At 39.7% G+C, this 8,501-nt stretch overlaps 1 long non-coding RNA gene across 1 annotated transcript in view; it reads right to left on the reverse strand.

Moving 5' to 3' along the window:
* Positions 1-3,999: 3,999 nt before the first annotated feature.
* The window catches only part of LOC116702896 (uncharacterized), a 7,123-nt gene continuing 2,621 nt past the window's right edge, over positions 4,000-8,501 (reverse strand). The window contains exons 3-4 of the long non-coding RNA XR_004335278.1: positions 7,344-7,349; positions 4,000-4,053 (exon numbers count right to left, since the gene is read on the reverse strand). This is a non-coding gene — a long non-coding RNA (uncharacterized LOC116702896). The remainder of the gene's footprint in view (positions 4,054-7,343; positions 7,350-8,501) is intronic.

Here is an 8,501-nt window from a genome sequence, read left to right on the forward strand (position 1 = left end):
GTCGCACTGTTGCTTGCTCTGGAGGAAACTACTAGAACTCTTGGGTCCTTGTAAATGATGTGGTCTAGACCTACTCTATCTTTCCAGTGTCTCGCAATAACTCTTGTTATCCACTTGTTTGTGGATATGTTATTTCATATGAATTTACTTGACACATACCAAAGTATTTCCAGTCAATCAAAATGTTGCTAAAATATTTTGTTCCAATACTTTTCCGAAATGAGTTGAGTGTCGGCCATCTTGGAGCTAATCTAAAAACTATGTGCATTGAAACTAACGCACATGTGTACCACCAGGATACATAGGTACAGATCGGAGAATATGAAGTAAACTTTATTACAGATGGAATACTCAACAGAATATGTGAGCTTTGTCTGCTACAGAGACCAGCACCTCAGCCAGCGGTGTCACATGATGCCGCTAGCCCAGTAAGGGGACATTTACGGCGGTGTGCTTGGATGCAGCAATGCCAAATAAGGGAGTTCCAGTTAGGTGGAAAGCTAACACTAGACAGTTTAGACTTAGACTTGGACTTCTCTTTATTGATCCTTTGGGATGACTCCCGCGAGGAAATTGAAAGTTCCAGCAGCAGTTTTTGCAAGAAAAAAGAAATAAAAAGAAATAAAAACAGTATAAAGACAGTATAAAGACAACAAAATAACAACAATAAGAACCTTCGTCAAATAAACAAAGAAAAGACCATAAATTAATATTAAAGTGTCAGTGTTTTAGTGATAAAGTGACCAGGTGTGAATTTAAGTCCAGGTGTATGTATGTGTGTATGTATGTATGTATGTATGTATGTATGTATGTATGTATTGTCCTCTCTGCCCTATTTCCTCTCCATAATGTCTCCGTAAAGATGAACAAACTGGTCTCACGGTAAGCTGCTCTGTCGGGTGAGACTCATGGAAGTGGGCTGTGAAAACATGGACACGGACACGCAGAAATGGGGCACTTTAACCACTGCTAACCGCTAGTGGAGTTTGTGACTGTTAAATGCTAAATCCATTCTAAATTCCACGCAACTTCAAGGCTGTGTTTATACTTTGTGTTTACAGCACACCAAGCGTTAATGCTACCTATAATGTGTGTGCACTAAATGTAGCTGTATTTTTATACAATGTTGTTTTTATATCTTTTAAATGTGCAACACCATTTGAGCCACGGTGAGTTGATTTGACTGACTGTCTGTCTATGTCTGTAAACGGTAGGCGTGGCTTGGGAGTGGACTAGTAGAAAAGGAATGCAAGTGCATTCTGGGATTTCATCCACATGAGCCAAAACACATTTTATGGTGTTTCTCTGTTTAAAAGGCACCAATTTTTTAAAAAAAAGAATCCCATTTCTTTTACAGAAGTGACCCAATATAAAGATATATACATCTTTCCAACAGTGAAATATCCCTTTTAAATTATGACTGAGATGCTTGATAATTAACTGTTAAGCACAGCTTTGAGCCAAGATTTTTTTATCTTAAGTACATTTTTAGCAGTGTTCTTGTAAGTAATTCTCAGAGGCTTGATAAATATGGACATGGGCACGGTGACTTTGTTGTATTATTTGTGCTGTGTAGAAGATTAGATATTCGGGAGCAGCAAAACCAGGTTGTGGATTCACTGGGTGTGTAAAGCGTTGGCGATTTTAGACCCTTAACACTCTTGCAAGGCACTGTATCTGTGTCGCATTCTCATGAGGGGCTAGGCCCCCCTAAAGGTCTGATCCTAGAATCGCCCCTGCTGTAAAGTGAAATATATTTAACATGTCAGTATTTTATTTCATCACCAAAGCGCTATTTCCTGTGTATGTGTAAACAGCATATGGTTAGTTGGCTGTTAGCTAGTGGACAGAATACACCACCCTGTCAGATTACTGGTCATATGACACATGAATCTTTAATCCTTATTATGTAACACAAATGTCACATATAATCAATTAATGAGCATGCTATCATATATTATTTGTGACATTGAGCCTGTAGCTTTAGCTTGTTCTATAAGATGATCCTATTATTTATAATAAGGAAGACATTCTAACGCACAATTCCAGTGTATGTCAGGTGTGAGGCAGCAGTGAAGAGATAATTCCCGTTAGTAAGGCCTTTTCCCCAGAGAATATAACAATGCAAGCCTCACAGATTTCTTTTAGTGGACACATGATCTACTGCTTATGTGAAAATGGAGCTAAAGTCATCTGTTCAATTTGAAAAACCCACTGGGCCATCAATCCCTACAATGGTACATAATAATATATTATAGCATAGTTCATTTGTATTGATACCAACAAAAACTGGTGACTTTAATTTACATTATCTTCATTCACCAGGTGCTTATCATCAAACATGTTATAAATTTAAAATATCAACAAACAGTGTTTGTCAAATAATTTTTCCCTGATAATACTGACAATCCTCTATTTTACTAGGGTTTTGAGTGTGATGTCACGTCCTGTCTTTGTTCTATATATTTCCTTTTTGTATCTCACTTCTTGTAAGTCACCCTGAAGAAGGCCTGTGTGCCACAATGCGTTTGTGCATTTTGTACCTTTTCTATGCAAAAGCCGCATCAATAAAGGTTTTTAAATAAAAAAAATGTGTATCTTGTTTTTTTGCTGTTCTGATGCTATTGGATTATCCCTAAACTGAGAAAAACATGCTTTGGTTTATTATCCTTTTTTTTAACCAATCAAAATTGTCTTAGGCGGCGCTAAGTGCCGAATAGACCCTTATGCCTCTGCAAAATAGCCTCTGGAAGGAACTTGTTTTGGTGGAACATGTGTACTTTCAAAAGTTGTTTTAGTCGTGTAACAGAAAACTCCGATTGGACAGATAGTCTAGCTAGCTGTCTGGATTTACCCTGCAGAGATCTGAGGACCAGTTAACCATAGTCCTCGTAATTCCACCAGAGGTTAAAATTAAACAAAGAAAGCTAACGGAAACTTAAGGTAAAGGACATACAGACGAAAAGAGTGACATCTTGCGAATTTCCGGCAGAAACAAAGCAATCCCGGATGTGGAACGCCATGAATGTAGACTATCCATGCACCAAAGGGCACCTTGTTAGACTTTTTCCAAACACCACTAAAAAAAGCACTCCTGTTTTCTGTCTTCCCAATCGGTGTCTGTGTTTTTGTGACAGAAAACATTGTGACAATGTCCAGAAACTTCTCAAATCCTATAAGTAATAGACAATAAAGTTGAAACTATACTGTCTGCGAGTATGCAAGACTCCATGTGGCGTAAAGGTCATCATCAGAGAATGTATGTGTAGGCTGTGTGACATGTTCAGACATATCATCATCTACTGTGCATGTGTGGAACACGTCCTCCAAGCGTATATTATTAACAGAGCTACGATGCGTCCGCTGCACGCAGCTGTACGTATACACGTCCATTCCAGAATATAATCAAGCCCTCTGTAAGATCAATCTGTTCCAGAGTTTGCTGCTAAGAGTTTTAACTGGGGCTATGTATTTATTATTTATTAGTCGCCACTGGGTTCTGTGGCTTATAATACAACCATAATTGCAACAATAGTTTTGAACAGACATTCAATGTACCCATGAATGACTCCTGAAGACTTTGGTGATCAAAATTGGTTCTAAAATTTCATTTTGTCCAATATTTTGGTTTCTGACCAAATACTAAAGGGGAATAATATTCCAAATCAGCCTCAGCTGTACTTTGTCTTAAGTGCTAATTAGCAAATGTTAGCATTCAAACCCTCTAAACTAATATGGCGAACATGTGCCTGAGTAAAGCCTCACAGAGCTGCTAAGATCGTGTCTTACTACCTGCCAAAAAAAAAAAACTACACCCACTAACATCTGGCTTTTGTCTACAGTGGAAAAGACTACAATCTGCATTCTCTCCCGGGACGAATGGCCTTGTAAGTAGGCATGGTAATTTATCGTCTCCAGCTTCAATCGGTAGTGATGGAAACAGGACACCCGAGTAAACACACTTATTTTCTGCCGTTTTCCGGCCCGATGCAGGGACACACACAGTGACGGACTGGCCATCTGGATTTTGGGCAAATGCCAGAAGGGCCGCCCCTGTATCAACCTCTATAGGCTACTACTGATAATTTGTCTTTGGATAATTTCTGCATGCAGCCACAAATATTCAAGATTCCACTGTGGCAAAGTGCTTGGAAAGATTCACATTATAGGTTATTGACAAACGGCAGGGCCGTTTTTTTGAGCCCAGTGCGTCTCAACCGTAACTTATAAATAACAGATATATATAAAAAAGAAGAAACCACCGTAACATTTTCACCGGCCTCATTGCGGCTTTTTGACCCATGTTGTAAGAGTAGTGTATCTCTTTTGAGGGAAAGCAGAGCTTGTGCATACTTTTCTAGTGGCAATGGAAAAAGAGTCTATCATCTGTTTTTTGGCAGGTTTTCCCTGTGTTAAAAAAACAAACTAAATAAAGGTATCATCAACTACACTGCAAATGCAACATGTAAAGAAGATCATTCTTGGGCACCCAGATAGCTCAGTTGGTAGAGCGGGTGCCCATGTATAGAGGTTTACCCCTCGCCGCAGCCGGCCCGGGTTCGAATTCGGCCTGCGGCCCTTTGCTGCATGTCACTCCCCCTCTCTCTCCCCTTTCATATCCTCGACTGTCCTGTCAATTAAAGGCCTAAAAAATGCCCAAAAAATAATCTTAAAAAAAAAAAAAAAGAAGATCATTCTCGGCTTAATTTTTAACTTAAAGTTACTCAGAAGGAGTATAAATAAGACAAATATTGGTAACATCTGCATCAATGATAACTTGCATTATTTCACTGGAAAGCATCTGTGCCCTAGACTTTTTTCATTATAAACATCTAAGCTAGCTACTGTTAACTTTTGCACCAACTTTGCATCCAATCCGATGTCTGTGGTGGAGTTGACATTTCTTCATGACATGTTTACTGTTGTTTACAAGTAATGCATTTACACAAGAGGAGGAAAAAAAGAGAACAGACCATATGACAGCATCTTGGTGTTGAGCAGAGTCTACTGAAATACACAGTAAAAGCCTTGTTGATGTTGGCCCCTTCAGATGGTAAATGCGCAGGTGGGTCAAGCATGGCCAACAAACCCCATGGCAACAGCGGTAATGCCTGTTAGCCTGGATTTCATTACCACAACTTTCTAATGACTTCCACACCTCTGTAGTCAGCCCTGGAACATCTGCCCAGGCTGATATCAGTGCGATGCAGGCAGGCTAGCTGCCAGCTCATGTTAATGCAGAGGTGGAGCAGGACACACACACACACACACTCAGAAGCTAATACACACTCCACTGCTCTGATCAGTGATTATGACTCCCAAACAAAGCTGATGCTACTCGGGGAGGCCTCTAGCTCACCCAGTAAGAGCGTTCGGCCCATGTTGGTTGAGTCCTGCAGCAGTCCTGGGGTGGGTCCAACCTGCGGCCCTTTGCTGCGTGTCGTCCCCCATCTCTCTCCCCATTTCATGTCTATCCACTGTTACTTCATAATAAAGGGAAAAGCCCCCAAAAAAAACAATCGAAAAAAAAGCTGATGATGCACCATCAGCCATCAGATGCTTAGTGGGATCTGGTTTCAATTGCAGTTTTTTATATGCAGCCTCAGTGGGCCCCCTTCCCTTTTAAATACATCCATTGTCATTCTTATACTAGTCTATATCCAGAACTTTCGATATCACTCCGGTTTCACTGGAAATTCTTTCAGATGTTCTTCTTTTCAACCAGAGGTCACCTACCTTCCTCTTTATTTTTTTGGCGTTCTAAACTCCTGTGGATTTCTGAGGACTATGGTTACCTGGTCCTCATATCTCTGCAGGTTAAATCCAGACAGCTAGCTAGACTATCTATCCAATCTAAGTTTTCTTTTGCACGACTAAAATAACTTTTGAACATACACGTTCCACCAAAACAAGTTTCTTCCTGAGGCTATTTTGCAGAGGCTCTGTTCCAAGACAATTGTAATTGGTTTAAAGAAATGCCAATAAACCAGGGCATGTTTTTCTCCCATCTCGGAAAGCTGTGTGGACTAGCCAGCCCTTCTTCCGCAGCTCCGTGGAGGAAGGTTTTGCAATGCGAGACTACACCTGTACACATAACTTACATGTAGACAAGTAGACACATGTAGCCGTAGTTGTTATTTGAGTAATCAGTAATAACTTATAAGGACGTCTGCACAATCTGAAATTATAGTTCAGCCCTGCTCACAAGCAAAATCAAAAATTCTAACAAGTAAATTGTAACAGCCAATAAGAAACAAATGTGTAAAACCAACAGATGGGACTGGAACTTGATTTTAAATTTGGTTTCTGCAATAATAGTATTAAATTGTTTATGTATGTGTGAGTTGGCAGCTGTATAATTGAGACAACCATGACTCACAGTATAAATGTGAGGCTGTGAGCTCTGTAATTGGTTAGAGATTTAACTGAAAGCTCCAGTAGCATTTGTTTGGCATTAAAGCCCCGTTACAAACACCATGAGCTAATGTAGTGCAGAAAGGGAAAGCCATATATAGTTTATTTGACCCAGTTATTTTGAAGATGCCACCTGTCAAACGGTTAACATCACCATCAGCCCATTCCTTTGCAAACACAGAAGGGAGAAGGGAGTGATTTACTATCTTTTATTCATGATTTTGAGTTTCAGCCGGAGCAAAAAAAACAAGAGAGCATGTTAGTTTGTAACTACCATCAGTGATGACAGTGTTTGAATAAGTAATTTCATGCACTGTGTACAAACAGAAGCTGACAGACCATGACCAATGCTTTTCCCAAAAGAGCACACTGCACAGCAGGCAGGCCAATAAGCTAAAGCCCAAAAAAGCAGATATGGGTTAGCAGGAGGAAGGTTTATTTCACTATATGGATGATGGGTAAAATGGCCCTATGAATTGCAATGTTGGGATGGTCGGTCCACCACTTTGGCTTGATAGTGTTTATTCTATAGTGTGTATAGTCATTCATTCCAGCAGCAGTCATACTCTTTCATGCAATAACATGAGCCAACACTCAAACATATTCTGCACTATTTGTTTTTTTAAAGATTATTTTTTGTGCATTTTATTTATATAGTACAGCTGAAGACATGAAAGGACAGGAGAGCGAGAGAAGGACACGCAGCAAAGGGCCGCAAGGCGGAGTTGGAACCTGTGCGATGTGCCATCTTATATTCATAGATATATTCATCTATATGTCAGTATATCTATTCTCCCCACGTGTATATATGACCTGTACATATGCATTTTTCATATTCATATGTAAAGTATATTTATTTGCATATACAGTATATTCTTCCTACCTGTAAATACAAGAAGTGTTTATAGTGTATATATTATCATTATTACTCTCTTCTTATTTTTTCTTGTATATGCTATTTTTCTTCTTTGTGTATTTTTCTATCATATATATATATATATATATACACACACACACACACACACACACACACACACACACACACACATTGTGTTCAAAATAATAGCAGTCCATCATCCCTAACCTTATAAATAATGTTTTGCATGGTGGTTATAGTGCATTTCATACTGAAATACTCAGCAAGGTCGTTCTAGACATTGCTCTGATGAACAGTGGACTTTGATCAAAAAGTTGATTGAAGAGGGGAAAACATATAAAGAAGTGCAGACAATTATAGGATGCTCAGCTGAAATGATTTCAAATGCCTTGAAATTGCATCCAAAGCCTGAATGATGTGGGAACTACCATTTGAATGGATGGAAGAATAGCCGAAAATCAAAGAAGACTTCAAGTTACCTGTGAGTACTGTTACGATCAGAAGAAGGCTATGTAAAGCAAAGCTTTCCGCTAGAAGCCCCCCCGCAGAGTCCCATTGCTGGAAAAAGACATGTACTGAATAGGTTGAAATTTGCCAAGGGACACATTGACTGGCCAAAGCAAAAATGGTGCAACATTCTTTGGACTGGTGAGAGCTAAATTGTTCTTTTTGGTCCCAGGGGCCGCAGACAGTTTGTCGGACGACCCCCATGCACTGAATTCAAGCCACAGTACAATGTGAAGACAGTAAGGCATGGTGGTACAAACATCATGTTATGGGGATGTATCTCATACTGTGGTGCTGGGCCTATTTATCACATACCAGGGATCATGGATCATTTTCAATACATCAAAATACTTGAGGTCATGTTGCCTTATGCTGAAGAGAAATCTTTTTTTGAAATGGGTCTTTCAAGAAGACAATGACCCAAAACACACCAGTAAGCGAACAAAGTCTTGGTTCCAGAAGAACAAGATTGATGTTATGGAGTGGCCAGCCCAATCCCCCGACCTCAATCCCATAGAACACTTGTGGGATGCCATCAAAAATGTTGTTTCTGAGGCAAAACCCAGTAATGTAGAGGAATTTTGGAATGTAGTTCAATCGTCCTTGGCTGGAATACCTGTTCACAGGTACCAGAAGTTGGCTGACTTCATGCAACACAGATGGGAAGCAATTTTCCGAAATAATGGTTGTGCAACTAAATATT

This window comes from Etheostoma spectabile, chromosome 15, assembly GCF_008692095.1.
Source record: "Etheostoma spectabile isolate EspeVRDwgs_2016 chromosome 15, UIUC_Espe_1.0, whole genome shotgun sequence".
Taxonomy (NCBI): Eukaryota; Metazoa; Chordata; class Actinopteri; order Perciformes; family Percidae; genus Etheostoma; species Etheostoma spectabile.